This window comes from Oncorhynchus masou, chromosome 5 (genome assembly GCF_036934945.1).
Source record: "Oncorhynchus masou masou isolate Uvic2021 chromosome 5, UVic_Omas_1.1, whole genome shotgun sequence".
Classification (NCBI taxonomy): Eukaryota; Metazoa; Chordata; class Actinopteri; order Salmoniformes; family Salmonidae; genus Oncorhynchus; species Oncorhynchus masou.
In genome coordinates, this window is record NC_088216.1 from 27354333 (window position 1) to 27378105 (window position 23773).

A 23773-nucleotide genomic window follows, 5' to 3' on the forward strand; every position below is an offset into this window, starting at 1 on the left:
TGGCAGGATGGTTTCCCCAACATGTTTCTTGAACTTCTCATAGAGGTTGTGTACTGTGACGGAAAGGAAGGAAGAGGGAAATATTTAAGAATATTCAAAAGATGAAAAGGTAATTGGGACAAAGGCCTAGGCAGTCACGCGAGCCACCGCCCCATTGTCACATGACTAACAGAGCTACAGTCAGTCAAATGCAGCAGTTAATCCAAACAGACCCAACCGACAGAGCTCCACCACAGCACGGCAAATTTGGATTCGACTGCCTCCAGCTCAACTCTTCCCCGAAGCAGATTAGGCTAGCTATCAAACAAAACGGAAAGAGACATTTGACTAAAATTGGCTATATCATGTTTCCAAATAAGCATGAAAGCATGCGTGTGTGTTTATGTGTGTGTTTGTGTCAGCACAGGTCTCCATAGCTACAGGATACACTAAGAGGATAGGCAGGCCAAGTGTGTGAGTAACATTCCCAGGAATTTAGCTGGGACGTTTATAGGATCACTTTCCAGACATGCATGGGGAAATGTCAAAACAATACACAATACCTAATACTTTCCAGGAAATAGAAAACAGGCCTTCTTCCTTTAGGAAAGGATAGTAAGACTGAGGGTGGAAGAGGAACTATTTCTTAGTGTTTTCAGGAAGGGGAACGGAGCACACTTTGGAATGGAAAGAAAGAAAGTGAAAACAGTGGGAATAAATGAGTTGGGTGGAACCGAAGGATATTATCACGACTATTTCCAGACTAGAGGGGACTAGATGGTGTGTGAGTGTGGCTTTGAAAGAGACTGGTCTTTAGAAAGGGAAGGACACTGGCCAAGGTCAGGCTGCTGGAGCTGATGTGTGGGCGGGTGACTGCCTTCGTGTTGCCGATGACGTTCGTCAGTAGCAGTGATAATGTTTGAGTGTGTGTGTGTAAATGTGTGTTGGGAAGGGAAATTGACGTGCCCTGCGATGGTCAATGACCACTGAACCGTAGTGTGTTTATGAGACCCGTTCTGCTATTTATGCCTACTGTATGTGTGAAAGAGGTTGGGTAGGGTAGAGACGCATGTAGCTTGGGGCGGAGCAGCCTGTCTGCACGGCACACACACAATCATCCTCACATCACAACATTTACATCAGCTCTAATTAAGCTAAGATTTGCTCTGGGATCAGTTCTTCACCCTACTTGGCAATCAGCAGAGATCTAGCCCAACACTGAGAACTGACTCTAGATCAGATGACAGGATCTGATTAAGAGCATAAAAAAAATGGACAATGCAGACAGGCCCAACAACAATCTGAGATCACAAATACCTAGTCCTACACTCTCCCTAACACACACACACAGATAATATTGATGGAATTGCACAGTGCTGACGTAGCTTAATGGTTAAATCAATAGTAATGGGGGGACCCATGGCTTGTTAGTGGTTAGTGGTGGCTGTTTAACAGTCTGATGGCCTTGAGATAGAAGCTGTTTTTTTTTTTTCAGTCTCTCGGTCCCAGCTTTGATGCACCTGTACTGACCTCGCCTTCTGGATGATAGCGGGGTGAACAGGCAGTGGCTCGGGTGGTTGATGTCCTTGATGATCTTTATGGCCTTCCATATATATATATATCAAAACTTATATCTATATCTCAAAACTTATATCTTATAAGATATTAACTTATATCTTATAAGCTTATTATTAAGCTTATATCAAAACACTGTTTATAGTGACAATACTACAGTGCTGGGGTTACGCAAAGCAACTTTCACACAGTTGCAAGGGACATCATCTCAAACGCAATTGAAATTGCCTGGGACTCCTGTGGACTTCCTAGATGAGTGTGAGTGTCGTCTCCGGACTGTATCAGTAAGAACAACAGCGCCAAGAGCCAACAGGACATCAGTTCCTATATTTAGAACAGCCGTTCAACGGCGACAAGCAGGACATTTTGGTGAGGGGCCCCTTTTGAGATTAAAACATTTGATGAGGGCTTGGTTGCCGCGCAACATCTAAACAAAAGCAAAAAAACAAGGCATTTAGATGTCTGAGATATGGCCGGAATGTTTTTTTCTTTGGTTTTTAATGGTTGACAAAACAATTATCTTGTTTCGAAAAGACATATGTTTACCTTATAATAAAGCTATTTGTACAAAAGAGATTGAGGTATTTGGAGTGTTCAGTTACATACGAAGCTCTTTGGTCCAACATAGACCTACACAAGTCTTCAGAGGACATTTCATAGTAATATTTGAAATGAGAACAATCCCCTTTTTTACATTCCCTATATCCATTATTCCATTTCTCTTCTCTTTTTCCAGCACAAAGTGGATTTAATTCAGGGCAGGGCCCCCCCACACACACAGTAAACAGAGGAACAAAAGGAGCATTATTGTGATTGCCTTCAGCACTATTCTGGAAAGTACTGTACTGCCAATGCCAGGCCTGGTAGCCAGGGGAATGCAGTGTTGCTGACTATGATGGCAGTGATCAATGGACGCTTTGACTGTGTCTGAATTGGTACCCTATTCCCTATATAGTGCACTACTTTTGACCAGGGCCCCTATTGAACATGGCCCAGGGTTCCTGGTGGTTCAATATGTTGAATATGTTGTGCCACATGCGGGCTGTAGCCAGGTGAACGGTACAGGGTGGCATGGGCATGGTGGCTGTTGATTAGACTGACTGGGTCGTGTCTACTGACCTAGCTGGCAGAGAGGATGGTGTGTGTGTGTGACGTGTGTTGGTCAAATAACCACTTGACCCCAGAGTATATGTGACGCCTGTGGCTGGGTCTCCTGCAGTGGTTGGGTCCTCTGCAGTGGCTGGGCCCTGTGCTGCTATGTAGTCCAACTGGCAATATTTTTGGCACCTCTCCCACTGGCATTAAGCTGAAATATGACACATAATTCCACATCTATTCAAGAGATAACACACACCTGCTTACACAACTTGATTACAAGACTGCATCCATCCTAAAAGGGTCAGGGCAGGCGTTCAGGTGTGCTGCACTCTGCACCAAATGTAATGTGAGGGAAAAAAATTCCTCATAGTTTCTATTTTCAGTTTAGCCAGAAAAGCAGGTCACAGTAGAGAGAGAGACAGAGAGACAGAGAGAGAGAGACAGCTGTGTTCCAGACTGTTCTGAACGGTCAAAATGCTAAGAAAATATTGTGGTTTTGTGCAAGTCCAGACTTGGTAAGTTCCACAAAAATAGAGACTTAAAAAAAAAAAAAACTTGTCTTAATACTCCTGAGTGACTCCCTTTCCTTGTCTCCTTTCCTCTGTGAGTACTGAAAGGGGCTGGATAGATTTCCTAAATGTTCAACCATCACATCCTTGAGGATTAGGGGTCAAGGAAAGGAGATGAGGAAGGAAGCCATTACAAGCTACTGAGACACAGCCTAGGGGCTTTAAGGATCCCTTTGAGTATTCCTAGTATATTTCTATGGGTTGTCCTTTCTGTAGGCAGAGTAGAATAGCCTAAATTCCCTTTAAATGGCAAACTCCTGCCAGGTGTCACAGCCTCCATTTTAGTCTTTTCACTGCTCATCAAAACCGGTTTCCTTATCCTGCCCAGTCCCTCACCCCTCCTGTTTAATAGGATGATAGCTATTGACTGAGTGTGGCCTGGAGTAGGTGGAACCGCGTCGTTGGGAGTCCTTGGGTAATACGCCGAGGCCTGTCACTTCTGCTCAATACAGAGCATAGGCTAACAGGTTATACAGCTTTAACGTGGGGCATATCAGGATGCAATGGCTTCCCTGTTATACACAGAGTACAAATCATTAGGAACACTAATATCCACTTCAAATCAGTGTAGATGAAGGGGAGGAGACATGTAAAAGAAAGGTTTTTAAGCCTTAAGACAATTGAGACATGGATTGTGTATGCGCCATTCTGAGAGTGAATGAGAAAGACAAAAGATTGAAGTGCCTTTGAACATGGTACGGTAGTAGTTGCCAGGTGCACAGGGGTGAGTGTGTCAAGAACTGCCACACTGCTGGGTTTTTCACACTCAACAGTTTCCTGTGTGCATCAAGAGTGGTCCACCACCCACTTGACACAACTGTGGGAAGCATTGGAGTCAACATGGGCCAGCATCCCTGTGGAACACTTCGACACCTTGCAATGCCGAATTGAGGCAGTTCTGAGGGCAAAAGGGAGTGCAACAAAATATTAGGAAGGTGTTCCTAATGTTTTGTACATCATGTATGGGCTATTTTATTGTTCATATCCTGATTGTTTCCACACTTAATCTCAACGCTAAGTAGCTACAGAGTTTAACTGCAGTATTCAGTTTGGTGCACAAGAATCATGACTGTACAGCACACTCAAGAAGATTGTGTTTCGGTGTGTAGGGGTGAAAACTATTAGAACTATTTGAATAGCTACATATCTAGCCTAAGCTCTGTATAGGGCAGCTACTAAGTACCCACCACCACCCACTCTACAGCTCTCATCAACAGAGGGTAATGTCAGGGCAGTATTCTTAGCTCTGCCAAGGACGGTATAGTGGGCATGAGCCCCCTTTCTGGGAATGCAGTCGGCATATAAGAGAGAGCGAGAGAGAGCGAGAGCGAGAGAGAGCGAGAGCTGAGGAAGCCCATCTGTCAGCTGTAAAAAAACACTCTTGCCATCAAAACAGGAAATGCTGAGCTAAAAGTACACACTCACTATGCCACGGCCAGACAGGCATTTAGAGAGGCCACTGCCACCGTGACACACACAAAGCTGTTGGTGTTGCCCAGTAATGCTACACATGGTTAAATATCAGGACTACTTTATGTTGCAGAAGTAGAACCAACTGAGTTAGGCTACTTTAAAGGTGTCAAAAGTAGAGAACGAGGTGGTCACAGGGCAGAACGGGGCGGTCACAGGGCAGAACGGGGCAGTCACAGGGCTGATTTCATAACAAATCGAAAATCGGTATTTTTGGACACCGATTTGGCCGATTGTTATTTTATTTTTACCCCTTTTTATTTAACCTTTATTTATCTAGGCAAGTCAGTTAAGAACACATTCTTAATTTCAACGACGGCATACGAACGGTGGGTTAACTGCCTTGTTCAGGGGCAGAACGACAGATTTGTACCTTGTCAGCTCGAGGATTCTATCTTGCAACCTTACAGTTTACGAGTCCAACTCTCTAACCACCTGATTCCATTGCACTCCACAAGGAGACTGCCTGTTACGCGAATGCAGTAGGAAGCCAAGGTAAGTTGCTAGCTCGCATTAAACTTATCTTATAAAGAACAATCAATCATAATCACTAGTTAACTACACATGGTAGCATGTCCCTAACCATAAACATCAATGCCTTTCTTAAAATCAATACACAAGTATATATTTTTTTAAACATGCATGCATTTAGTTAATATTGCCTGCTAACATGACTCTTTACGAACTGTGTGAAGACTATTTCTTCCTAACAAAGACAGCCAACTTCGCCAAACAGGGATGACTTAAAAGCGCATTTGCCAAAAAAGCACAATCGTTGCACGACTGTACCTAACCATAAACATCAATGACTTTCATAAAATCAATACACAGAAGTATATATTTTCAATCCTTCATATTTAGCTAAAGGAAATCCAGGTTACCAGGCAATATTAACCAGGTGAAATTGTGTAATTTCTCTTGCGTTCAATGCACAGAATCAGGGTATATGTAACAGTTTGGGCCTCCGAATTTGCCAGAATTTTACATAATTATGACATAACATTTAAGGTTGTGCAATGTAACAGGAATATTTAGACTCATGGATACCACCCGTTAGATAAATACGGAACGGTTCCGTATTTCACTGAAAGAATAAACGTCTTGTTTTCGAGATGATCGTTTCCGGATTTGACCATATTAATGACCCAAGGCTCGAATTTCTGTGTTATTATTATGTTATAACTAAGTCTCTGATTTGATAGAGCAGTCTGATGAGCACTGGTTGGCACCAGCAGGCTCGTAAGCATCCATTCAAACAGCACTTTCATGCGTTTGCCAGCAGCTCTTCACTGTGCTTCAAGCATTGGGCTGTTTATGACTTCAAGCCTATCAAATCCCGAGATTAGGCTGGTGTAACCGATGTGAAATGGCTAGCTAGTTAGCGGGGTGCGCGATAATAGCGTTTCAAACATCACTCGCTCTGAGACTTGGAGTAGTTGTTCCCCTTGCTGTGCAAGGGCCGCGGCTTTTGTGGAGCGATGGGTAACGCTGCTTTGAGGGTGGCTGTTGTCAATGTGTTCCTGGTTGGAACCCAGATAGGGGCGAGGAGAGGGAGGGCAGCTATACTGTTACACTGGCAATACTAAAGTGCCTATAAGAACATCCAATAGTCAAACGTACAGTGGGGCAAAAAAGTATTTAGTCAGCCACCAATTGTGCAAGTTCTCCCACTTAAAAAGATGAGGCCTGTAATTTTCATCATAGGTACACTTCAACTATGACAGACAAAATGAGAAAAAAATTCAGAAAATCACAGTAGAATTTTTTATGAATTTATTTGCAGAAATAGTCCTATAATTCCTATAGTAACTACAACCTAAAACTTCTTACCTAGGAATATTGAAGACTCATGTTAAAAGGAACCACCAGCTTTCATATGTTCTCATGTTCTGAGCTTTCTTACATGGCACATATTGCACTTTTACTTTCTTCTCCACTTTGCATTTTGCATTATTTAAACCAAATTCAACATGTTTCATTATTTGAGGCTAAATTGATTTTATTGATGTATTATATTAAGTTAAAATAAGTGTTCATTCAGTATTGTTGTAATTGTCATTATCACAAAAAAAAAAATGTCCGATTAATCGGTATCGGCTTTTTTTGGTTCTTCAATAATCAGTATCGGTGTTGAAAAATCATAATCGGTCGACCTCTAATTCAAACCTTGAGTTTTTCTACATTTTATGTTTTATTCTAAAACTGATAAAAAAATCCTCAGCAATCTACACACAATATCTACACGCAAATGTATTAAAAAAATAAATAAAATTTAAATACCTTATTTGCACAAGTATTCAGTCCATTTGCTATGAGACTTGAAATTGAGCTCAGGTGCATTCTGTTTTCATTGATCATCCTTTAAAAATGTTTCTACAACTTGATAGGACAAGATTTGTAAAGGCACACACCTGTCTATATAAAAAAAGGTCCCACAGTTGAAAGTACATGTCAAAGCAAAAACCAGGCCATGAGGTCGAAGGAATTGTCCTTCGAGCTCCGAGACAGGATTGTGTTGAAGCACAGATCTGGGGAAGGGTACCAAAACTATCTGCAGCATTGAAGGTCCACAAGAACACAGTGGCCTTTATCTTTCTTAAATGGAAGAAGTTTGGAACCACCAAGAATCTACTTAGAGTTGGCTCACCCTGCCAAACTGAGCAATCGGGGGAGATGGACCTTGGTCAGGGAGGTGACCAAGAACCCGATGGTCACTGACAGAGCTCCAGAGTTCCTCTGTGGAGATGGGAGAACCTTTTAGAAGGACAACCATCTCTGCAGCACTCCACCAATCAGGCCTTTATGGTAGAGTGGCCAGACAGAAGCCACTCCTCAGTAAAAGGCACATGACAGCCCGCTAGGAGTTTGCCAAAAGGCACCTAAACACTCAAACCAATCGGAAACAATCTTCTCTGGTCTGATGAAACCAAGATTGAACTCTTTGGCCTGAGTGCCAAGCATCACACATGGAAGAAACCTGGCACCATCCCTACAGTGAAGCATGGTGGTGGCAGCATCATGCTGTGGGGGTGTTTTTCAGCGGCAGGGACTGGTAGACTAGTCAGGATCGAGGGAAAGCTGAACGGAGCAAAGTACAGAGAGAGATCCTTGATGAAAATCTGCTCCAGAGCACTCAGGACCTCAGGCTGGGGCCAAGGTTCACCTTCCAACAGGACAACGACCCAAAGAACACAGCCAAGACAGTAGGAGTGGCTTCGGGACAAGTCTCTGAATATCCTTGAGTGGCCCAGCCAGAGCCTTGAACCCAATTGAGCATCTCTGGAGATACCTGAAATTAGATGTGCAGCAACACTCCCCATCCAACCTGACAGAGCTTGGGAGAATCTCCCCAAGCTTGTAGCAACATACCCAAGACTTGGGCGGCAGGTAGCCTAGTGGTTAGAGCGTTGGACTAGTAACCAAAAGGTTGCAAGATCGAATCCCCGAGCTGACAAGGCTAAAAAAATCTGTCGTTCTGCCCCTGAACAAGGCTGTTCCCAGGCCATCATTAAAAAAATAAGAATTTGTTTTTAACTGACTTGCCTAGTTAAATAAAAGGTTAAGAAAATACTCAGGGCTGTAATAGCTGCCAACGGTGCTTAAATAATAGTACTGAATAATTATGTAAATGTGATATTTTTTATAAATTAGCAAAAATTAAAACAAATGTTGCTTTGTTATGATGGAAACAATCTACAATGTGCAAAACAATATACTAGATTGACGAGGAATCAAACTATTTGATCAATTTTAGAATAAGGCTGTAACCTAACAAAATGTGGAAGAAGTCTAGGGGTCTGAATACTTTCTGAAGGCACTGCACCTCCATTGACTTACAAGAAACACATATCCCTGGCATCTTTATTGATGGCTGTGGGAAGTTGGCAAACATCTTCCCATCCCCATTGGCACCTTTGCTGACAGCCTTTGGAAACTGGTCCTCTTTTCATCATTTCTTCCCATCCTCACTGGCTGTGGAGCAACTCCATTGACTGTATTAGTGAATGGTGCAGAGGCTGCATTGAGCGTGTCATCGCTTCCTGGAAATAAAGGCTGCTGTGTCAGGAGGCTATGGGCCGTGAAGCATGGGACAATGAGGAAGACCGGGGGAGCAGGGCGCAGGTGATTTGTGGTGTACTGCGTCAGAGGGAAATAACGGCACAGAAGGAGAGTGTGCGTTATTGTGTTTGTGTAAGTGAAGACGCAGGATGGGGGAGGGACTCACACACTGCACATATAGCCTAGCCTACATACTGGTATACAATACATATGTACACACATACACAAACATTACACTGTATGGGAATATGTAGGTCAATCATATTCCTATTAACGTCACACTGGCTCCCTACGTCTGTAGTGAGTCACATTGACTGCAGCTTGGCTCTACGTAGACCGCACCATACAGGTACAGCAGAATACGCTCAATTGTGTATACGGTCAATTGTGTGACGTGTGTGTGTGTGTGTGTGTGTGTGTGTGTGTGTGTGTGTGTGTGTGTGTGTGCTACTGCTGGAAGAGCGAGGCGTTGGGAGTGGGGGAGGGCTGTCGTCGATAAGTCGTCGCAGCATCTCGACCTTGCAATGGAGAGTCCTGTGATAAGTGAAACAGATCAGGATAATTCTCAGTCCCAGAGTCAGTTGATAGAAACTGATACTCTTATTAATACAGCTTACTCGCACATAGCAGGTCCAGAGTCAGTCTCATCAATGCTGCCTCACAGAGCAGAGCGCTTCTCTAGGGGCTACAACCAGTCTCTGGCAGACGCAGACCTGTATCCGACGAAGTGAATTACACTCCGCAGGCGGATGCTGCTCGCTGACAGACTCATTCACAAAGTGTGTGGAGGAACAATTCCGAAACAAAATATATTGTCATGACGCCAGCCACAGGGGAGAAGGCAACTCTCTGCATAATGCATAAACAACTCGCATCACAGAGAACGGAAATAATACTGTAGGCAATATGTAATGAGTTCATGTTTCTAAAACCTCAATTAAAAAGACCTCTAGCCTAACCCGAAAGAATGGAAAAATGTCTCAGTCTTGTATAAAATTCTCATTAGCGCAGTAAGTGCACTTGAATTCCCATTAGCTCACATGGTCAACATAGGAATGAAACAGCTGTACTTAGCCTACTACTGTTTCAATCCTAATGACAAAAGCCTGAAAGGTGACATGCTGGACAAGATGGATTGAGAGAATAAGTGGACAATCCCCAGGCTTAGGGGCCTATAGGAGATGGTAAGGAGATTAGAATAAAAATACAGCTAGAGACGGAGATGAAGAGAGAAACTACAACACTGCAGGTGAGAATGTGGCGAGAGCTGAAATAGCCTAGATCTGGGATGGAGGAAGAGGGATGAAGGAAGTGGGTCAGGATGAGGGATGGGATGAGACGGCTGCCAGGTCATACTGGAGTTGTTCTTCTACACTGGGCCAGAGAGACTACTCGACAGAGCACAGCTAGTCAGGTCAGCAAGCTAGTTTAGAAATTGGAGGTAAGCAGATCCACCTGTAAATCCAATCTTATTGGTCACATACACAGTTAGCAGATGTTAATGCGAGTGTAGTGAAATGCGTGTGCTTCTAGTTCCGACCATGCAGAAATATCTAACACGTAATCTAACAATTTGACAACTACCTTATACACACAGGTGTAAAGGAATGAATAAGAATATGTACATATAAATATATGGATGAGCGATGGCCGAGCGGCATAGGCAAGATGCAGTAGATGGTATAGAGTACAATATATACATTTGAGATAAGTAATGTGGGGTATATAAACATTATATAAAGTGCCATTGTTTAAAGTGACTAGTGATACATTTAATACATCCAATTTTGAATTATTAAAGTGGCTAGAGATTTGATTCAGTATGTTGACAGCAGCCACTCAATGGCCTTGAGATTGAAGCTGTTTTTCAGTCTCTCAGTCCCAGCTTTGATGCACCTGTACGGACCTCGCCTTCTGGATGATAGTGGGGTGAACAGGCAGTGGTGGTTGTTGTCCTTGATGATCTTTTTGGCTTTCCTGTGACATCAGGTGTTGTAGGTGTCCTGGAGGGCAGGCAGTTTGCCCCCGGTGTTGTGTTGTGCCGACTGCACTACCCTCTGGAGAGCCTTACGGTTGTGGGAGGAGCAGTTGCCGTACAGGCGGTGAAACAGCACGACAGGATGCTCTCGAGTGTGCATCTAAAAGTTAGAGTGCTTTTGGTTGAAGCCAATTTCTTCAGCCTCCTGAGGTTGAAGAGGAGCGGTTGCGCCTTCTTCACCATGCTGTCTGTGTGGTTGAACCATTTCAGTTTGTCCGTGATGTGTACGCCGAGGAACTTAAAACTTGTCCTTCTTACACCTTCTCCACTACCGTCCCTTCGATGTGGATAGGGGGGGTGCTCCCGCTGCTGTTTCCTGAAGTCCATGATCAACTCTTTTGTTTTGCTCACATTGAGTGTGAGGTTATTTTCCTGACACCACACTCCGAGGGCCCTTATCTTCTCCTTGTAGGCCGTCTCGTCGTTTCTGGTAATCAAACCTACCACTTTAGTGTCGTCTGGAAACTTGATTGCGTTGGAGGCGTGCATGGCCACGCAGTCATGGGTGAACAGGGAGTGCAGGAGAGGGCTGAGAACACACCATTGTGGGGCCCCATTGTTGAGGATCAGCGGGGTGGAGATGTTATTTCCTACGCTCACCACCTGGGGGTGGCCCGTCAAAGACCAGGACCTAGTTGCGCGGGCGGGGCTGAGACCCAGGGTCTCAAGCTTAATGACGAGTTTGGAGGGTGCGATGGTGTTAAATACTGGGCTGTAATCAACGAACAGCATTCCCACATAGGTATTCCGCTCGTCCAGATGGGTTAGGGCAGTGTGATTGTGTTGTTTGTGGACCTATTGGGGCGGTAAGCAAATTGGAGTGGGTCCTAGGGTGGAGGTGATGTGATCCTTGACTAGTCTCTCAAAGCACTTCAAGATGACGGGAGTGAGTGCTACGGGGCGATAGTCGTTTAGCTCAGTTAGCTTTCTTGGGAACAGGAACAATTGTGGCCCTCTTAAAGCATGTGGGAACAGCAGACTGGGATAGGGATTGATTGAATATGTCCATGCGCATGCTCTGAGGATGCGGCTAGGAACATTTGTGCATATGGAACATTTCTGGGATATTTTATTTCAGCTCATAATACATGGGACCAACACTTTACATGTTGTGTTGATATTTTGTTCAGAATATATGCTGTATACTGTATGCACACATTAAAATACAACAACTCAGTCATTCAAAGCAGCCAGCTGGCTGGCGAGGGATGCCGTCTGGGCCGGCAGTTTAGTTTCTGTCTATAGGCTGAGAGCAACAAAATGGAATCGTGGTCAGATTTGCCGAAAGGAGGGCTTTGTATGCATCGCGGAAGTTAGAGTAGCAATGATCCAGAATGCTGCCAGCCCAGGTCGCGCATTCGAATTTAGGGAGCCTTGTTCTCAGATTAGCTTTGTTAAAATCCCCAGCTACAATAAATGCAGCCTCAGGATATGTGGTTTCCAGTTTACATAGAGTCCAATTAAGTTCGCTCAATGCCGTCGAGGTGTCTGCTTGGGGAGACTTCTCCTGGTAGATAATGCGGTCAGCATTTGATTGTAGGGAATGTTAGGTCAGGTGAACAAAAGGACTTGAGTTACTGTATGTTGTTATGATCACACCACATCTCGTTAATCATAAGACATACACCCCCGCCCTTCTTCTTAGCAGAGAGATGTTTTTTTCCTGTCGGCGCGATTTGTGAAGAAACCGGGTGGCTGTACCGACTCTGATAACGTATCCCGAGTGAGCCATGTTTCCGTGAAACAGAGAATGTTACAATCTCTGATGTCTCTCTGGAAGGCAACCCTTGCTTGAATTTTGTTTACCTTGTTGTCAAAAGAGATACTGGCGAGTAGTATACTCGGGAGCGGTGGGCGATGTGCCCGTCTACGGAGGCTGACCAGAAGACCGCTTTATCTACGCCTACTGCAGCGCCGTTGTTTTGGGTCATAGTGAGTAAAGGGGTAAGGACAGTGAGGTTAACGTAATCTAGTCTGGTCTTCAGGTTTCAAATTATATTTCCATTGGGCTGGGGAGATGTGCGTTTGGTGGATCTGCAAGAATCTGCTTGATTTTATATTCATTTGTTTGCGTGATCGTATGTTTCTCCTTGGCTGTAGGTTCATCCTGAAAGGATGAGATAAGGCTTTGAAAATGCAGTACACAGTGAAAACAGTACTATAGTCAGTCCCTCCAGGATTCCGCGATCGCATAATTCAATGCAGAAATCAACCAATTAGCTCAGATTACACAAGAGCTCGCAATTCTGACCAATCCCCGCACTTTTAGAGCATAAAAGGGTCCAATCAAAAGCAGGTTTGTAATTTTGACCAATTACTGCAATATTAAGGTGGAAAATGGCCCAATCCAAAAACAAAGTTTTCCCCCTGGCCTGTCAGCGTTTTCATGTGCTAAAATGGGTGATTGTTGATGGCTGATAGGCAGTACAGTGAACAGAAATAAATCTCATTTGCCAACAACAAAAAAACTGAGCACATATTACTTTTTATTGCTTTATATAAAATGTACATGAAAAAAAAAAAAAAAAACATTGCAAAATGTATCGCAGAATTTCAGAAAAGCTGACGCAAAATCAGGCATTTTTGACCACAGATATCACAAAAACATTTTGCGAAATCCTGGAGGGACTGTAGGGTGCGAGAAGCTCAGAGGGACAACCAAGCGTGGCAGCAAACAGGCCTATTTGATTAAGCTGGCCATAGGCCAGACCTGCTGCACTGTTGGCACACCTTTACACTGAAGCCAAACACCCCACAGAGAGAAAGTGAGAAAATTAGAGAGAGAGAGAGAAACAGAAGTGACAAGGAGAGGGAGGAAAGTAAGAAAGAAAAAAGGTTAACCAGCCAGCTGACTACACACCGCACAGAGATTGGGAGAGAGAAACAGAGAGAAAGTGAAAAGGAGAGAGGTTCCAAGGAGAAAGGACAAAGAGGAAAGATGGAGCGAATTGGAACCAGTTGACTGCGGTCTAGTCAACAGACATCAGCTTTGTCCAGCGGTTGCCAAGAGCAGTTGTTATCCTCATAATGAGCTGGTTAAACACATAGTTACTGCAGATATAGGCTCTGCGTCTTCATAGCCAATCCAACACCCAGTGCTGCCTTGGCCCAAGGGGAGTCGAGTACCCGCAAACCTCGAGTGAAATCTAAACCCTCTCCACAAAATGTCTTTATATTTTACAACATATACGTCTAGACATTACCTAAAGATTCCACATGTAGTACTGTATAAGCCTCATTTTGTAAGGTAGAGGGGTTGGACGTCTTGTCAAATGGACATATTCTAGTTTAAATAATATCATAATTCTATAGGTTCTGAGGTTTCTCCAGCCAAGCCTCTGATTCTCAGTGTAGAATCATAGTGGAGAGAAAAGGCTACAGTGACTTCAGAAAGTCTTCCTACTACAGCCTGAATTCAAAATGGATTAAAACTAAAACTTTCACCCTTCTACACACAATAACCCATAATGACAAAGTGAAAACATGTTTTATAGATTTCTGCAAATGAAATATAAAATGTCATGTACATAAGTATTCACACACCTAAATCATTACTTTGTATAAGCATATTTGGCAGTGATTACAGCTGAGTTTTTCTGGGTAAGTCTCAGTTTCACACACACCTGGAATGTACAACATTTCGCCCATTATTCTTTTCCAAATTCTTCAAGCTCTGTTAAAATTGGTTGTTGATCATTGCTAGACAACCATTTTTCAGGTGTTGCAATAGATTTTTAAGTAGATTGAAGTTAAAACTCGGACCCTCAGGAACATTCCCCGTCTCAGCAACTCCAGGGACGATTTGGCCATGTGCTTTAGGTTATTGTCCTGCTAAAAGGTGACAGCATACGGAACCAGTTTTTCCTCCAGAATTTCCCCTGTGCTTAGCTATGCCTGAAAACCTCCATTCCTTAATGATTACAAGCATACCCGTTACATGATGCAGCCAGCCAGCCACCACTATGCTTAAAAATATGGTGTGGAACTCAGTAATGTCTTTGCCCCAAACATAACACTTCGTATTCAGGACAACAAGTGAATTGCTTTGCCACATTTCTTGCAGTACTACTTTAGTGCCTTATTGCAAACAGGATGCATGTTTTGGAATATTTGTATTATGTACAGGCTTCATATTCACTCAGTCAATTAGGTTAGTATTGTGGAGTAAATACAATGTTGACCATAGCTGCGGTTAGAAGTTTGGAGTGGGGCAGAAAGAAATGACGGTTATATTGGTCCACTAATACAGGACTAGGGTTGCCATCCGTTCGATAAAATACGGAACTCTTTCGGATTTCACTGAAATAAACATTTTGTTTTTCGATTTGACCATATTAATGACCAAAGGCTAGTATTTCTGTGTGTTTATTATATATATTTATATGATTTGATATTTGAAAGAGCAGTCTGACTGAGCGGTGGTAGGCAGCAGCAGGCTCGTAAGCATTCATTCAAACTTTACTCCCTTTGCCAGCAACGCTTGAAGCACAGCGCTGTTTATGACAAGCCTATCAACTCCCGAGATTAGGCTGGCAATACTATAGTGCATATAAGAACATCCAATAGTCAAAGGTATATGAAATACAAATGGTATAAGAGAAATAGACGACGAGTCATAATTCTTATAATAACTACAACCTAAAACTTTTTAACTGGGAATATTGAACCACCAGCTTTCATATGCTCGGAGCAAGGAACTTAAACGTTAGCTTCTTTACATGGCACATATTGCACTTTTACTTTCTTCTCCAACACTGTGTTTTTGCATTATTTAAACCAAATTGAGCATGTTTCATTATTTATTTGAGACTAAATTGATTTTATTGATGTATTACATTAAGTTAAAATAAAAATGTTCATTTCGTATGCTTGTAATTGTCATTATTACAAATATATAAATAATAAAAAAATCTAGGAAGGACACCTGTATCTTTGTAGTGATGGTGTATTGATAGACCATCCAAAGTGTAATAAATAGCTTCACCAGGCTCAAAGGGATATTCAATGTCTGATTTTATTTTTACCCATCTACCAATAGGTGCCCTTCTTTGCGAGGCATTGGAAAACCTCCCTGGTCTTTGTGGTTGAATCTGTACTTGAAATTTACTGCTCGACTGAGGGACCTTACAGATAATTGTATGTGTGGGGTACAGAGATGAGCTAATCATTCATCTAACATGTTAAACATTATTATTTCAAATAGTGAGCCCATGCAACTTATTACGTGACTTGTTAAGAACATTTTTACTCCTGAATTTATTTAGGCTTGCCATAACAAAAATGTTGAATACTTATTGACTCAAGACATTTCAGCTATTCATTTTTAATTAATTTGTAAAAATTCCACTTTGACCTTGTGGTATTGTTTGTAGGCCAGTGACAAAAAAAATGTTGATTTAATCCATTTAAATTTAGGCTGTAACACATCGAAATGTGGAAAAAGTCAAGGGGTGTGAATACCTTCTGAAGACAGTATAATACGGAATGCAAAGCTTTCATAGAGAGATTCGAGGTGAGAAAAGTTTGAAATTCTGAGATGACGTTTAAATTGTGTTGTTCTACCAGACAAATTATATCGAAAGAGAGTAAAGAGTCCACCAAAAACAGGGCCCCACAAGGTTAAAATTATATGCAGAAATTCTTGGAATCTGGCTTGAAAATCCACTCATCAGGACCACACAGACAAACATAGGCTACTCTCTCCTCTCTTCCGTCGCCCATCTGCATAAACGTGATGCTGTCTGATACAGTATCAGAGCTCCAACCCTTATTAGCCCATAGGCTACTATCCACAAGCATACAACCATCTGCCCAATGACATTAATTCGTGGAAAAGCTACTTAATTCACTAGTGCCATGGAAATTGCATCAGTAGTCTATACCACACAGATGCTTGGCTGATGGCAAAACACAGACATTTCCATTAAATATTAAGGGAGATTACCCTGCGATGGCCTCTATCTCTATCCGCTAGAGTGTGCGGAGGTAGCAAGGCTGCAACCCAAAGAGGATTTGACTAAAAAGAGGACTCTTCCGCTTCTCAAACGGTGCACAGATGTGCAGCTACAACAGCAGGTTGGCAATGGACACACTGTTCATTCCCAAGGTCCGAGGTGTTTTGTCCTAGCGGATTAGCCTAGCGCAACCCTCCACTTAAAAAATGGGCATGCTAGACTAGGCTAGGCTTACGGCCACGCTAAAAATCACCTTTCTGACCGTGCCCAGATGTGCAGCAGGCTGGCATGGGACACTCTGTTCCTTCCCTGATGGCCTGGTGGTGCTGTGTCCTAATCTAGTGGATTAGTGCATCCCCCTGTCTGTTGTGGCTCAGTTGGTAAGAGCGTGGCATTAGCAATCCAAAGGACATGGATTCAATTCCTGCAGGGATCACAAACACATAGGCTAGACCCACTAACAATGTATGTACTGTACTCTAAGTTGCTTTTGGTGTCGTCTGCTAAATATTGAGCCACGCTACTCTAATTCATCTGGACACTATTGGAGTCTGAGGGAGAGGGAGGAGTGGGGGTTGGTTGCTTCAAATCAGAACACAGAGCCTCTCTTCACCTGAAACAACAAACAGTGTTAGTTTCTCGCCTACTTTAGGAACACAATTTCCCACAAAGAGCAAAACTTTAAAAAAAACCATGTAGTCCGTAGGGGAAATAGCAGTTGTTTGTTTCAAGGAGGACACAGAGTCCTCTAACCTGGAACAACAAGTCTCGACATCCCTCTCTCCTCCCATTGGGAACACTATCTCAAATCAAATGTTATTGGACGCATACACATATTTAACAAATGTTCTTGCGGGTGTAGCGAAATGCTTGTGAAGTACTCATGGGCTCCATGAACCGGCGCGGCGTACTAATAGCAACAATAACAACTACACTTCCTATTCCGTTATTGCGGAGAAGGCACGCACGAATCGGGAGTGTATGCTGAAGGGAGACTATGGACCACTACTCTGTTTCTGTAGCTATTGTTTTATTTCCTTCCAAAGCCCTTCCTCTAGAGAAATATTACTCGGGTGAAAGCTGGACGGTATTTGTGCGACCTCATGCATATGCATGTCTCCAGATTACTGAAGCATACTAGTTAGCTGCTGCAGTAGCAGCCCATGGACACTTTCTTCCGAGAGACTGACATCATCTAGCCTAGTTAAAGAGGAAGTTGCGTTTCCCATTGCTGGGCTCGGTGTTTCTCAGCAATTCTCTGTCGTTATCAGTCACTTTCACAGGAGTCCTGAGTAATTATTTCCTGACTCCCCCTCAAAAAAAACTAATTTTGAAAAATGAGAAATCATTCAAGTTAGCGGTCTTATCTTTTTGAAATAATGTTCAGTGTTTCTTCTACTTCTTAGGAGGGGTGCAAAGGCAAACTAATTGGAGTGATATTGTATAACAGCATGCGACAGAGGCCTAATCGGCCCCCAATACATTTCACCTTTATTTAACCAGGTAGGCAAGTTGAGAACAAGTTCTCATTTACAATTGCGACCTGGCCAAGATAAAGCAAAGCAGTTCGACACATACAACACAAGGAGTAAAACAAACATAGTCAATAACACAGTAGAAAAATAAGTCTATATACAATGTGAGCAAGTGAGGTGAGATAAGGGAGGTAAAGGCAAAAAGAGGCCATGGTGGTGAAGTAAATACAATATAGCAAGTAAAACACTGGAATGGTTGATTTTCAGTGGAAGAATGTGCAAAGTAGAGAGAAATAATGGGGTGCAAAGGAGCAAAATAAATAAATACAGTAGGGAAAGAGGTAGTTGTTTGGGCTAAATTATAGATGGGCTATGCACAGGTGCAGTAATCTGTGAGCTGCTCTGACAGCTGGTGCTTAAAGCTAGTGAGGGAGATAACTGTTTCCAGTTCCAGAGACATTTGTAGTTCGTTCCAGTCATTGGCAGCAGAGAACTGGAAGGAGAGGCGTCCAAAGGAAGAATTGGTTTTGGGGGTGAACAGAGAGATATACCTGCTTGAGCGCCTGCTACAGGTGGGTGCTGCTATGGTGCCCAGCGAGCTGAGATAAGGGGGGACTTTACCTAGTAGGGTCTTGTAGATGACCTGGAGCCAGTGGGTTTGGCGACGAGTATGAAGCGAGGGCCAGCTAACGAGAGTGTACAGGTCGCAGTGTTGGGTAGTATATGGGGCTTTAGTGACAAAACGGATGGCACTGTGATAGACTGCATCCAATTTATTGAGTAGGGTATTGGAGGCTATTTTGTAAATGATGTCGCCGAAGTCGAGGATTGGTAGGATGGTCAGTTTTACAAGGGTGTGTTTGGCAGCATGAGTGAAGGATGCTTTGTTGCGAAATAGGAAGCCAATTCTAGATTTAACTTTGGATTGGAGATGTTTGATGTGAGCCTGGAAGGAGAGTTTACAGTCTAACCAGACACCTAAGTATTTGTAGTTGTCCACATATTCTAAGTCAGAGCTGTCCAGAGTAGTGATGTTGGACAGGCGTGCAGGTGCAGGCAGCGATCGGTTGAAGAGCATGCATTTAGTTTTACTTGTATTTAAGAGCAATTGAAGGCCACGGAAGGAGTGTTGTATGGCATTGAAGCTCGTTTGGAGGTTTGTTAACACAGTGTCCAAAGAAGGGCCAGAAGTATACAGAATGGGGTCGTCTGCGTAGAGGTGGATCAGAGACTCACCAGCAGCAAGAGCGAAATCATTGATGTATACAAAGAAGAGAAGTAGTTGGTGAACCAGGTGAGGCAATCATTTGAGAAACCAAGGCTGTCGAGTCTGCCGATGACGATGTGGTGATTGACAGAGTCAAAAGCCTTGGCCAGGTCAATGAATATGGCTGCACAGTATTGTTTCTTATCGATGGCGGTTAAGATATCGTTTAGGACCTTGAGCGTGGATGCTTTCCAATCTTTGGGAATCTCAGATGACACGAAAGAGGTTGAACAGGCTAGTAATAGGGGTTGCAACAATTTCGGCAGATAATTTTAGAAAGAAAGGGTCCAGATTGTCTAGCCCGGCTGATTTGTAGGGGTCCAGATTTTGCAGCTCTTTCAGAACATCAGCTGACTGGATTTGGGAGAAGGAGAAATGGGGAAGGCTTGGGCGAGTTTCTATGGGGGGTGCAGTGCTGTTGACCGGGGTAGGGTTAGCCGTAGAAAAATGCTTATCGAAATTCTCAATTATAGTGGATTTATCGGTGGTGACAGTGTTTCCTATCCTCAGTGGAGTGGGCAGCTGGGATGAGGTGTTCTTACTCTCCATGGACTTTAAAGTGTCTCCGAACTTTTTTGAGTTTGTGTTGCAGGAAGCAAATAACTGCCTGTGTATATTGGTTTCTAGCTTCCCTGAAAAGTTGCCAAGGACAATTGTCCGATAGACCTATTCAGATAGCAGCCGATGAGACAGCTAACGATTAGCGGGCCGCAGATAAGCATTCAGGTAACGTCACGATGGAGGGGCCAGTTGGATAACTCCTTCGGGCAGATAACGTCGGTAGTCCAGTCATGAAGGCCCGGTGGGGCCTACATGGGCCCAGCACAGGAAGTTGGTGGCACCTTATTTGGGGAGGATGGGCTCGTGGTAATGGCTGGAGCAGAATGGTATGAAATACAAAATCACATGGTTTTTCATTTCAAAAAGCAATTTAATGCAACGTAGGCCTACTTTAACTAAACTCCTCTCAAATTGTCCCAAGTCAAAGCGGGATAGAACCATTTTAATACTTTAAGAAAAAAAGACTTCATGATGCTGTTAATACATTCATTTGAGCCTAATGGCAACATTGCTAGAGGTGGAAATATTTTCCTTCAATCCTGTCATTGCCTTGAGTGGGTGGTTGAGGCACAGCAAAGAAAGAGGCTGTATTTCTTCTAGAAGGAATGCGTTTAAAAAGGTAATTGACAGACAGTCAGAGGAATGTAGCGCTTCAGTTCTCTCCTTTCAGAGACAGTAAGAGGGTGTTTCAGAAGACTGACAGTTTCCAAACAGAGAAGAAAAGTGGACAGGGAGATAGACATGCAACATTCCTCAAAGCAAAATGCCAAATAAAATCCCTTAAAGAATGAAAAGCCATGTTTGCCAACTTTCAAGTCTGTTGAAAGACGAACTGCAAGCCTTGTCATACCAAACAGAATCTGATGACACAACAGCACTGTTTATAAACACACCCTCAACGACATATCAAATCACACGCGCCCTGCAAAAACACCTAAAAACACGTACATTCTCATGCAGTGCACGCCACAGCTATGCTGCATGAAGGTGTGGCACAAAGTAGGGACACTCAAATAGGTGCAGTCAAGGAGTTAGCTGAGAGCAGAACAGGGACAGACAGCTTGCATGGCTTTGTGATCCCACTAGGGCATCAATAACACCAGGCCAATGTCCTGTTCAGTAAATATTCCCCCCCCCCCCGGTCTCTCAGCTCCATGGCAGAATATTTAGAGTTGCAGGAAATTGCTTTAAACATGCAACAATCTCTCAGCTCGATGGAGAAATCTGTATAATTGCAGGAAATAGTCTTAAAAATGCTAACATTTCTCTACGCCGCCCAGATGGGGGACCACCATCTCAGCCTCTTTTTGATACAGAAAATACCCAGAGTGTCTGCCAATTTGTAATTTCCCCGTGGAGAGAGAATATATCAAACTGCCTCTTCAAACGCACCAGCTTTAGGAGAGGCCATATCAGTCAGTGTAAATGTACCACTCACATCAATAAAGAAAAGAGCAGACAATAGGCTAGAGAATACGTGGCATAGTGAACCACCTCTTCTACTAGGCTACATAATTCTGACAAGTGAGTCAGGCCGACCTGTTGAAGAGATATCAAATAAATAAAAAATATACAGGAGACAGACAATTGGCCATTTCGACACACAGTGAACCACTTGTATCTGCACATAAACGTGTGCATCGTTCAACCATTGTAGAACCATTTTTCCTGCCAAATAACCCTCCGCCTTGATTCCTCATCTTCTTATGTTGTTTCTCTACCCCTCTGCTAGAGCCCCAGATTAACAGAACCCGTCCCATCTGACTCTAAAGGCGTCCGCATGCTTCCCATTTGACAGTTCGTAACAGTTTGTGCTTATATCATGATATTTTGTGTATTTTTTGTTAGTTTTGGTCTTCAGCAAAGTGTTTTTGTGGGGGGGGGGTTGTTCGTGCACACACAAACATTTCTCGAGGCAAGCCGAAGACGGTAGTGAAGTCTTGGCCCCTTCGTCGATGTTTGGTCAACAGTAGGGATTATTCAATCAAGTGTTGTCATTCAACGAGAGACAACTCGTTTTCATGTCATTTTTTTCACTTGAGAAATACTGCACCAAACATAAAATTGCATGACTGAGATCTCAGGAAAAACGTCAAAATTAATGACAGATCTCTTGCGTTACATTAATTCTGACTATTTTGAGGAAGTGTATACTGGCTACAGCGTCTCAAGATGGACAAAGTACTATTTCAGCTTATTTCACGTTTTTCAAGTGAAGGTCTTTTAAGAGCAACATCAAATCGTTTCACCTAGCCGAACCGAAGCCTTAAGGCAGCTCATCCCAGTTTGGATGCCCCTCAGGCAGCCCAATGTGGTTTTCCTGCCATTTCAGTCCAGCCCCCCTCCCCTGCAGTCCCCCAGGTGTAGTGTTCAAGCAGCCTCCACTCACTGACTATTTATAGCCCCCTGTCCAGTGCTTGCCCACCATTCCCCAAGGCCAGCGCTAAGGAGATTTGCCTCTTCTTCACTTTAATGGAGAAAGCTTATTTGAGGCAGCAAATAAAACCTGCATGCATGGCTACAATAGCCAAACTCAAAATAGTTTATTGAATCACATTCAATTGAAGCGCAGTTGAATGGGATTGAACAAAAAAAAATGCTTTGATTGCATGTCTTCTGGAAATAGTTACAGGTCTTAAAGTTGGCCAACCTTGATTTTCCAATGAAAACTGAGTAACACCTATTAAGTAAAGCAAAATGAGGTGATTAATTAACCAAAATTATGAATTATCGTCCTCCTCCTAGCTATGTGAAACACGGTCATGAAGTAACACTACTAAGTTACCACAGTGAATTATTCTGATAACCCACCATAACACAGTTTAATGTAGTGAACATGCGCCTCCCGGCCTGTAGCCACTGTACTGTGGTACTGTGGAGAGGCGGAATAAGCCAGTGTTTTTCCACTGCTCATCTGCCACTGAACCGTTTACTCAGTGAACCCTCTGTGACAGCCCTGCCTGACAGTCCTGTCCTCTAGCTCTGGAGGCTGAGAAGAGATAGAAAGAGGAGGAGGAAGAGAGGTGCCAAAATAGGGAGACAGATGGAGCAAATGAGAATGAAAAAGGGAAGGACAGTGATTGCATTAACGTTTACAGTAATCATTTGATATTAAACTGGTTAAGGCAGTAGGCATATTATGTAATAGTCATGTAAACACCTTACGCCGGCTCAAGGTCAAAATCTATGTACGCATACGCGGATTACAACACCTGGTTTTAAATCCAGCTGTGCGCTTGATCTGCGCATGTGCCAGCACCAGCCGAGTGAGAGTCCCTCTTTAGCGTGAGTGAAGTGAGTTTGGAACAGCTGAATATATGCAAAGTAGTTTTCAGAATTAAATATGTTCCCAAAAATAACATGGTTGCTGTGGTAGAATGTTTATTTTGGATGTCCTGCATTTATCAGTGCCATCAGGTAGCCCGATTTCAGATGTCTCCATGGAAACAAGACTATTAAGGAAATTGTTCTTGCAAAGCATGTAAACGTTTTAACCAAACTATTATATTAATCTGACTATGCGCAATAGGTCGCATTATTGAGTGCATGTAACCATACTCATTGAGGCAGAGTGGAGGAGAGAGAAAGTGATAGACACCCAGAGAGAGATAGACAGACCGAGGCAGATGCTACGTCTATACTTCCAGGTTGTATACTGCACGCATCCCCTCATCTTATCTGAGTGAGTACAACTCAAGCACACTATAGGAGGCAGAAGACACTCACTC

The 23773-nt window shown here is 43.2% G+C and overlaps 1 protein-coding gene across 8 annotated transcripts in view; it reads right to left on the minus strand.

Annotated features, from left to right (window-relative positions):
• LOC135538986 (SEC14-like protein 1) overlaps nucleotides 1–23773 on the minus strand; it is a 61437-nt gene that overhangs the window by 21102 nt on the left and 16562 nt on the right. The gene's annotated exons all lie outside the window — the stretch shown is intronic.